General features: G+C 34.9%; 1 protein-coding gene across 9 annotated transcripts in view; it reads left to right on the top strand.

The window, feature by feature from the left end:
- Positions 1-10021: 10021 nt before the first annotated feature.
- Positions 10022-10694, top strand: part of LOC142331049 (uncharacterized) — a 52344-nt gene continuing 51671 nt past the window's right edge. For 2 of the 9 annotated variants that reach the window (XR_012757878.1, XM_075376683.1), the window contains exon 1: positions 10026-10204. The gene's annotated coding sequence lies outside the window, so the exon portion shown is untranslated. Of the gene's footprint in view, positions 10205-10694 lie in introns of all 9 variants that reach the window. The other 7 variants (XR_012757880.1, XR_012757879.1, XM_075376685.1 and 4 more) reach the window with 6 other exon arrangements.

Genomic DNA, 10694 nt, shown 5'->3' with positions numbered 1-10694 from the left:
AGCGATGTAGAAATAGTATATTATGTAAGTACTTCGTCTATATCTTCTGTAATATTAAAACAATTTTGATAATCTGTGTTATTCATTTATTTTTAGTTATTTAAATTTTTGTTTTTTCTGTTATACTTAAAGTAGCAATTTAACCCTTGAGAGTGGAATGATGACTTATTTTCATGGTATATGTAGAATTTTAAAAATGAGGTCAATGTTCTATTTCGGGGTCTGGCCAAGTCAGTTCTTTGGGTCTCGGAGTTAGTGTTGGATTCTTGCCATGTCAGATGTCAAGGTCTGACCATTTCATAGGTCAAGGTTTGACTGTGTCAGATCATGGGTGGAAGCCATAAGAGTTCTCATGGTCAGCCACTGAAAAGTCTTGGGGTCTAGCACGGTCAAGTCTTGGGATCTACTATGGTGTTGTCTCAGGATCTAGCTTTGTCAGATGCGAGGGTCTGGCCATGTTAGATGTCAGGGTTTGATTATTGCAGATATCAGTATGGTATATGAAAGTGTTCTTCGTTCTTGGGGTCTGACCATGTCAGGACCCAGGGTTTAGCGATGAGAGATCTAGTGGTCAGGTATGGTTAAGTCTTAGGGTTTCCATGGTCAGATGTCAGGGTCTGGCTGTCAGATGTAGGAGTCTTGTCCCCTACAGATTGTGAGATTTCAAGGTCTGGACCATGTCAGATATCAGGATCTGACCCATTTTATAGGTTGATATCTATATCCATATATTGATATCCATATATATATCCATAGGTTGATATCTATATTTATAGGTTGATATCAGGTTGAAACCTGACGGCCATGTCAGGTTTCGTGATCTTTGTTTTTACCGCTACACCGAGGCATAATTGAGCTTTTACTTAGGAGGAGGGAATCTTACATGACATCCAGCAGTCCATACTCATGGTCGTGCAGAGATCCTTAAATGCAAATCCCCTTCCCTCGTTTACACCCTCCTGGAACTACCTTTAGGCATTACTTCAGGGGGGTACAAGCATCCTGTCACTGGTTCACCCATCAGTTCATTCTTAACTTCCTAAATTAACAATCAAGTATCCATACAGTCCATAAAGCAACACACATACATAAAAGAATACACTCTTTCTATTTTTCCTCACAAATAGCACTTCTTCAGTCATTCACCTTCTCAAGCACACTTTTACCTCCATCCCCAGTCAGTGAGAACTATATACAGGTATTTTTTCTCGAAGTCCTGCATGCTTTATATTCATAGATGACCCACCAGGGGTCTGCCATACACTTACTATCACCTTCGGGGATGAGCCACCTATCACTGAATCACCAAGCTGACTCCTCGGACCGGGGATTACAAGCGCACGGTGGATTTTACTAAAAGATATCTAGGATCAAAACGTACACAGAATATAATTACAGATACGGTAACGAACGGTTTACGATATTTCTGATCAACAATTTCGACAAATGTCGAAATTTTGACTCCATTCAAGAGTGATTTTATTTTACGGTTTACCTGCTCAGAATGTCGTTTAAAAACTTAAAGAAACTAGTTTTTTCTTATTTAATAATAAATAATATTTTCGCATATTTTATAGCCCGAGAATCAACGACAGTAATATGCACAATTTATGCCTAACAACTACGGAAAACGTTCTTGTTTCCCTTCATCTGGAAATAAAAAATTTCATTCATTTGTTTATACGTTCAACTAACTTTACTCGTATCTTATAAGGAGATTTAACTATAAAAATACCTTATAAATCGGTTAAATTGAAAAAGATGTAACTTGTATCTTAAGTAATTGTTTGTTTCCATCAAATAATATTTGCGTTTTTATCAATTTTTTTCTTAAATTGTACGTATTAATTTTTCTCTAATATAATATATAAATATATATATCAAAAATTATCTGTAAGAGTATAAAGGGATCGATCAACATATCAGCGTAGAAAGAGGAAATAAAATGTGTAACCTTTTTACACGACAAGGTTTTTTTTGAAAATGAAACGCAGGATATTAAACAGATGATTTCAAAATTAGAAAACATCGAGCGAAAAATGAATCTTCGTAAAAAAAAAATAATTAAAAGCTATTGAATATATCCATAAAAGAGAAAAGAATTGAACGATACTTTAATAAAATTGTAAAAAAAATTAAAATCGTGAAATAAAATAATAAAATTAGAATAGCAATAGTTAAGGAAATATACGGCTAAAGTGTGTCCCAAAAAGAATCATCCGATTTAAATCGTATGTATTTTGAAAAATATGGAATATAAAAACTTAAAATTAATTTTGTATTAAAGGTTTATTCGTAAAGTTTCTTTACATACCAAGTCATAGCTGCTCAAAACGCATCCCTTGGGACGACGGTGTACGGTATCTTTATTTTTTGTTTGAAGCACTTACCATGAGCTACCCCGGTAGCTCACCGCCTCTAGAGTTCCTAGGCCAAAGCCTTTACCTGCAGTCCTCAGACTCAGACTTATCGTGTTGTGGCACTTACCACGCTAACATGTTCCCCCTTCCGTTATAACTAATCCGAATCGACCTCTAGTAGAGGGAAAAGTCGGTTTTCAAGCGTATTGAGACACGTTGTTCCCACAAAAGTGTTCTCTAAGAAAAAAAAATTGACCGTTCACCTTTTCCCCCGAAACCGCACAAAAAATATAACTTTGGAAGAGTCTCTCTAATGCTGTCCAAATTCACGCGGCATCTCTCCGTACCCCGTCATTCTAATATCGATCGTAGCGGTTCACCTTCCCGCTTAAATGAAAAGTAGCATCGTCATTAAACACTAAGCGCGTTACAAAATAGTCATCTTCTTCCTCCGCCTTATTAAGTACGAATTCACAAAATTCCACTCGTCGGTGTTTTTGGTGTCACCTTCATAAAGAGATTGCGCTAACCGAATCCTGTACGGTTTCATAAGCAAACGACACACAAAACAAACCGGATAGACGTTCTGAGAACGTTTACTTTTCTACCGGCACGGCGAGTTTATTTTCGGGGGCTGCTTGAGAAAGTCAGACGGATTCGTTCCATATCTTGGTCTGACACACGGGGTAGTCCGCTTGATTTCCCTTACGTAGACAACCCGTGTCTTTAAATCGTCTATACGAGCCTAATTCTCTTAGCGGAAGGACGTTCAGCGCCGTACTCGCTATGGAAATCACACCGAACAGTAAATACGAACTCACGCTGTGTGAGAACAAGCGTGATTTCTGTCGTGAAGTCGCCATTTTTTCTAACGTTGAAGCGAACGAAGTTCTGGAGCTACCCAGCGGTAACCTCGTGAAATTCGAGAGTTTCCGCTTTCTAACGGTACTTTGCTCGATCAAAACGGACTAAAAGCTAAATAGTTATGAAATTTCAAAATCGGATGATCTTTTAGAAACACGCATATTATTTAACAGAAACTGTACTTACGTAAGAAGATATTAGAGTTATAGAAGCATCTTATGTAAAGTTATGTTTGGAGTATGCGTAAGTACGGATGAAACACCGAGACTAAGAAAAAAAAAGAGGCTTAGGAGATTTCAAATGTGAAATTGAAGAAAAAGACAAATTAACAACGAATCTGAAATCTTTAGATCTGATGTCTGATGAAATAAGATAACAAAATGCGTCTCAAACTTGACTTCCGTAACAGAAAGATAATGAATGTCTCAGCTTTTCGTTTGGAAAGTACTGAATTCAAATTCCGGTCAGGATCGATTTTTTTTTTCGTATAAAATTCCAATCGTTTATTTTCACGCTTATATAGCTAATTACCTCCTCTATGAATCATGAGACCTTGCCGTTGGTGAGGGGGCTTGAGTGCTCAGGGATACAGAGTAGCTGGATCGAAGGTGCAACCATATCGGAGAGGTATCTGTTGAGAGCCAGACTAAGGAATGATTCCTGAAAGAGGGCAGCAGCTCTTTCAGTAGTTGTTAGGGGCGTGAGTCAGGACGACTTAAACGGCCGTATCAACATCACTCAGTCCTCTGAGTACTGCGCAGCTGAAAGCAATGGAAAACTACAGCTGTTTTTTTTTCCAAGAAAATGTGGCTCTGCATTTTCAAAAGCAATAATGGAGGCGCCTTCCTTGGTAAAATATTCCGGAGGTAAAATAGTCCCCCGTTCGGATCTCCGGGTGGGGACTACTAAGGAAGGGGTCACCAGAAAAGTAAAAAATAACATTCTACGAGTCGGAGCGTGGAATGTTAGAAGCTTAAAAAAGGTTGGTAGGCTAGAGAATTTAAAAAGGGAAATGGATAGGGTAAACGTGGATATAGTAGGAATTAGTGAGGTTCGGTGGGAAGAGGAAGGCGACTTTTGGTCGGGTGACTTTAGAGTAATTAACTCAGCGTCAAATAATGGGCAGGCAGGAGTAGGTTTCGTGATGAACAAGAAAATAGGGAGGAGAGTGGAGTATTTCAAGACGCATAGCGATAGAGTCATTGTAATAAGGATAAATTCAAAACCTAAACCGACAACCATTGTTAACGTCTATATGCCTACAAGCGCCCATGATGATGATGAGGTAGAATGTGTATACGAAGAGATTGATGAAGCAATTAAACACGTAAAAGGAGATGAAAATTTAATAATAGTTGGAGATTGGAATGCAAGCATTGGAAAAGGCAAGGAAGGAAATATAGTGGGTGAATACGGGCTGGGCAAAAGGAATGAAAGAGGGGACCGACTTATAGAGTTTTGCACGAAGTATAATTTAGTAATTGCCAACACCCAATTTAAAAATCATAATAGAAGAATATACCCTTGGAAAAAGCCAGGCGATACTGCAAGGTATCAGATAGATTATATCATGGTTAAGCAAAGATTTAGAAATCAACTCGTGGACTGCAAAACTTACCCTGGAGCAGACATTGATAGCGACCATAATTTGGTGATAATGAAATGTAGATTGGGGTTTAAAAACCTGAAGAAAAGGTGTCAGATGAATCGGTGGAATTTAGAGAAGCTTGAGGAAGAGGAGGTAAAGAAGATTTTTGAGGAGGACATCGCTAGAGGTCTGAGTAAAAAAGATAAGATAGAAAATGTAGAAGAAGAATGGGAGAATGTTAAAAAGGAAATTCTTAAATCAGCAGAAGCGAACTTAGGCGGAATAAAGAGAACTGGTAGAAAACCTTGGGTTTCAGACGATATATTGCAGCTGATGGATGAACGTAGAAAATATAAGAATGCTAGTGATGAAGAAAGTAAAAGGAACTATCGGCAATTAAGAAATGCTATAAACAGGAAGTGCAAACTGGCGAAAGAAGAGTGGATTAAAGAAAAGTGTTCAGAAGTGGAAAGAGAAATGAACATTGGTAAAATAGACGGAGCATACAGGAAAGTTAAGGAAACTTTTGGGGTACATAAATTAAAATCTAATAATGTGTTAAACAAAGATGGTACACCTATATATAATACGAAAGGTAAAGTCGATAGATGGGTGGAATATATTGAAGAGTTATACGGAGGAAATGAATTAGAAAATGGTTTTATAGAGGAAGAAGAGGAAGTTGAGGAGGATGAAATGGGAGAAACAATACTGAGATCTGAATTTAAGAGAGCATTAAAAGATTTAAATGGCAGAAAGGCTCCTGGAATAGACGGAATACCTGTAGAATTACTGCGCAGTGCAGGGGAGGAGGCGATTGATAGATTATACAAACTGGTGTGTAATATTTATGAAAAAGGGGAATTTCCGTCAGACTTCAAAAAAAGTGTTATAGTAATGATACCAAAGAAATCAGGGGCAGATAAATGTGAAGAATACAGAACAATTAGTTTAACTAGTCATGCATCAAAAATCTTAACTAGAATTCTATACAGAAGAATTGAGAGGAGAGTGGAGGAAGTGTTAGGAGAAGACCAATTTGGTTTCAGGAAAAGTATAGGGACAAGGGAAGCAATTTTAGGCCTCAGATTAATAGTAGAAGGAAGATTAAAGAAAAACAAACCAACATACTTGGCGTTTATAGACCTAGAAAAGGCATTCGATAACGTAGACTGGAATAAAATGTTCAGCATTTTAAAAAAATTAGGGTTCAAATACAGAGATAGAAGAACAATTGCTAACATGTACAGGAACCAAACAGCAACAGTAGCAATTGAAGAACATAAGAAAGAAGCCATAATAAGAAAGGGAGTCCGACAACGATGTTCTCTATCTCCGTTACTTTTTAATCTTTACATGGAACTAGCAGTTAATGATGTTAAAGAACAATTTAGATTCGGAGTAACAGTACAAGGTGAAAAGATAAAGATGCTACGATTTGCTGATGATATAGTAATTCTAGCCGAGAATAAAAAGGATTTAGAAGAAACAATGAACGGCATAGATGAAGTCCTACGCAAGAACTATCGCATGAAAATAAACAAGAACAAAACAAAAGTAATGAAATGTAGTAGAAATAACAAAGATTGACCACTGAATGTGAAAATAGGAGGAGAAAAGATTATGGAGGTAGAAGAATTTTGTTATTTGGGAAGTAGAATTACTAAAGATGGACGAAGCAGGAGCGATATAAAATGCCGAATAGCACAAGCTAAACGAGCCTTCAGTAAGAAATATAATTTGTTTACATCAAAAATTAATTTAAATGTCAGGAAAAGATTTTTGAAAGTGTATGTTTGGAGTGTCGCTTTATATGGAAGTGAAACTTGGACAATCGGAGTATCTGAGAAGAAAAGGTTAGAAGCTTTTGAAATGTGGTGCTATAGGAGAATGTTAAAAATCAGATGGGTGGATAAAGTGACAAATGAGGAGGTATTGCGGCAAATAGATGAAGAAAGAAGCATTTGGAAAAAATATAGTTAAAAGAAGAGACAGACCTATAGGCCACATACTAAGGCATCCTGGAATAGTCGCTTTAATTTTGGAAGGACAGGTAGAAGGGAAAAATTGTGTAGGCAGGCCACGTTTGGAATATGTAAAACAAATTGTTAGTGATGTAGGATGTAGAGGGTATACTGAAATGAAACGACTAGCACTAGATAGGGAATCTTGGAGAGCTGCATCAAACCAGTCAAATGACTGAAGACAAAAAAAAAAAAAAAAAACTGCATCGATGATCGGTAGATTAAATAAAATTCAAAAAAATAGACAGCTAAAAGGCATTGAGCGCATATTACACAGCGATGAAAAAAACGAATTAAAAAATCATTGAAAACGGAATATTATTTTTTTCTGTAAAAGAGAATATTTTAATTAAATTAACGGGGAAAAAGATTTAACTAGATCTTATTAAGAACAACAGCAGAAAAATAATTAACTCCTTTCTTGTACTCCAAAGAACAAGTAAACAGTTCTATAGCCCGATTCGATAAAATACAGGTAATTTTGTTTTTTTTTTTCTTTAGAATAAGTGACTACCGAATAGTGTAATGTTAAATAAAAATACAAGGATAAATTAGAATTGATCGTACAACGGTAAAGATGTTTGTTACTTACGAGCGCAAAAGAAAGAGCACACGGGATACATTTGTTTCTTGAAAGCCTTTCATTTTGATGAAAAAGGAATGAAATAAATTTTAATCGATACATTTAGGTGATTTATCTTACTCGTCAGATTATTTTTTTTATAGAAAATTCTGCGAAGAGGGTTAAAATTAACGATAACATTTTGAGGCAGATTATTAATAGGCGGTTAAGAAAAGCAAAAGAACTAAGGGGGTTTCCTACGTTCTATAATTTGGAGTAGGGACTACATTTCTATGGATGTTATAACAGAGAAATAAAGAATATCTGATGTCAGTAATGTGTGACCGTAATCGGTTTTAAGTAATTCCTTTATTATCGTAATAGCTATGACGACTTAACAATAAGTCATAAATCTTCGGTAGAGGGACGGCTGAGAAGGTTAATCTTAACACAAATTTTGAGTTAGGAGTTTACCTCCTTTATAACTAATTACCTAAAAGGAGGAGAAAATACACCTCGTATTGTTTGCTTTCATAACACTATATTTACATTAAATATATTTCCTAGATAGGCTTGACGTTAAGATTAATTATAATTTTTACGTTCGAAGAACCAGACATGGACACTAACATCACAACGCAGTGATGTTTACTAACCCACCGAATCGGTCTAGTGGTGAACGCGTCTTCCTAAATCAGCCGATTTGGAAGTCGAGAGTTCCAGCGTTCAAGTCCTAGTAAAATCAGTTACTTTTATACGGATTTGAATACTAGATCGTGGATACCGGTGTTCTTTGGCGGTTGAATTTCAATTAACCACGCATCTCAGGAACGGTCGAATTGAGACTGTACAAATACCTCATTTACAGATACATATCTCTCTGAAGTAATACCTGGACGGTAATTCCCGGAGGCTAAACAGGAAAAAGAAAGAAAAAGATGGGTTACCCGAAAATGTTCGGTATTTATAACGAATCCTACGATTAGCCGTAGGATGTTGAAATTTTAGATTAAGGCTGTTGTAACATTAATTGTGGACACACTTTTCGATTGCGATCGAAATTAAAATAATATTTTAATTTATGAAATGTTTGGATCTTAAAGGGAAGGCTCATCGATTCCAATCACACTTCATAACGTTTTTTTATTTTAATTTTTTATTTATTTTTTTAACTTTCATTTTTTTTAGTTTAAATATATTGCTTTAATATATTAACCCATTATTTAAAAAAAAAAAAATTACAATAATAAATACAATAAATTACAATTCAATAATATATATATATATACGAAAAAAAATCAGAAGTTATTAGTGAAATAAAATTTTATGGAATTTTAAAAACGTGTATATCTAATAGATTTGGTGAAGTGTCTGATTATTTAATATTAATTGAAAATTATAATTTATAATCGTATTATTTTTGGATTTTCTACTTTAATTTCTGTTTAATTTTATCTACATTAAAGTTAATTACAGACTGACTGAAAAATAGACCCTCATAAGAACAACAACATATACACTGAGACATGCATGCCCGATCTTTAATAAGGTGCAAAAAATTTGTATCTTAGTTCATTACTCTTCTTATATTGTCGCACAATATTCTTGCCAAGTCGGAGCTGATCGTCATTTCGTTTATTTGTTTTTTGTTGGCGATCGTTTAATCGCTCTTTGATTTCATATAATTCGTTATATTTTACTTAAAAATTTACGGGCGATGTACTATATATAGATATTTTGAAATAAAATTAATAGAAAAATGAAGAACGGCAAAGTTAAGATCGTCCAAGGTGAAACGATAATCGACAGAAAAATATAATTGTCGGCCATAATGATGTACTGCAACGAAAACTAACAGAAAATTTTGAAGAAATGAAGCTTCAGTACATCGGTAACAAACACGCGGATGAAAAATCGCTCGATCAGGAGAGAGAGTTAATAGATACTAGGTCGATAAGGGGAAAAGCACAGATCAGGAATATTCTAACATCAGGGTATGGAGTAGGGAAAATTAGTAATCTCAGTTAATTTTTAAAATTTCAAAATACGATTTTGAGTTCTAAAAATTCAAAAAATTAACGATATATGGGATGTATCTTATTTAGAAAAAGAGAGTAGAATAATCGACTGTATGAATAATATGTAACTGATATTTTATTCGACTGGAATAGTATCAACAAAAATTAGAATAAGGAAAAACAAGTTTTTTTTGTCTTCAGTCATTTGACTGGTTTGATGCAGCTCTCCAAGATTCCCTATCTAGTCTAGTGCTAACAAAAAGTAATGGAAATATTTGAAATAATATCGATCGAGAAATAAATTGTGAAGATTTTATTATTTAATCTAGCGATACAAATAAGAACTGTAAATATGTTTCTTTAGATGTTAATGAAAATTTAATTAAACGGATATAACAGAGATGCAGTATTTTTTGTCAAGTGTGCCGCAAAAGGAAAAAATAAAAATTATTAGATTTTGTGGTCAAGGACACACGTCGCAGACAGCAGTTTTGTCGATTTCGCAATACCGGCTAGAATTTGTCAACAAATGTGAACTTACCAACGAATTACACACGCAAGATTATTGTTAATAATAATAATGGGTGGGGAAGACGATGTTACCAATCTATCGAGCATTTGTGTTCGTGAGGCGAGTACGTAAACGTCGGTTGTGCAGTGTAAATGTTTTGTTATCGATAAATCATTGCGCTAAGCTCTTTACAAGATTTACGTTATATAAATATTTTATTTAATTCTTACTTACGGTTCGCGGCTGTTTCTGGATTGCCGGAATATAATAAAAAAAGGTCAAATTAGATTTTATTATTTTTGTATTTGCGAATGTAATGTGTATTCGATGCAGAGTGTAATATTTTCTGTTTAGTCTTCTGTTCTTGTAGCGTAAATGTTATTTACCGTATTGTTTTCCTTTATTATAGTTGACGCGTAAACTCTTCTTGCGATTCTGGTATATAATTATAAATTTAACAAACTTTAAATAGCGTTTATGCGATTTATTATGTTTTTCTTTTATCTTACGTAACCGCTACCCGATTAGACCATCAGGAAACGATAACGAAAAGACTTTAAGGAATAGGAACGTATCTCATCGACCCCAATAATAGTAAAATTTTATATAGAAATAACCCACTACTTTACGCAAGAAAGAGTTGCAGGAATCCAGATTTTTAGACGTTAGCGAATTAAATTTTTATAAGGCTCGTATTTATGTATTGTATTGTAATCAGCAGCTCCCGGGTATTTTTGGGTGAAGGAGGAGTTAGTATTTAGCATGCA

Source organism: Lycorma delicatula, chromosome 10, assembly GCF_047948215.1.
Source record: "Lycorma delicatula isolate Av1 chromosome 10, ASM4794821v1, whole genome shotgun sequence".
Taxonomy (NCBI): Eukaryota; Metazoa; Arthropoda; class Insecta; order Hemiptera; family Fulgoridae; genus Lycorma; species Lycorma delicatula.
This window is presented reverse-complemented; position numbering and strand designations above follow the sequence as displayed.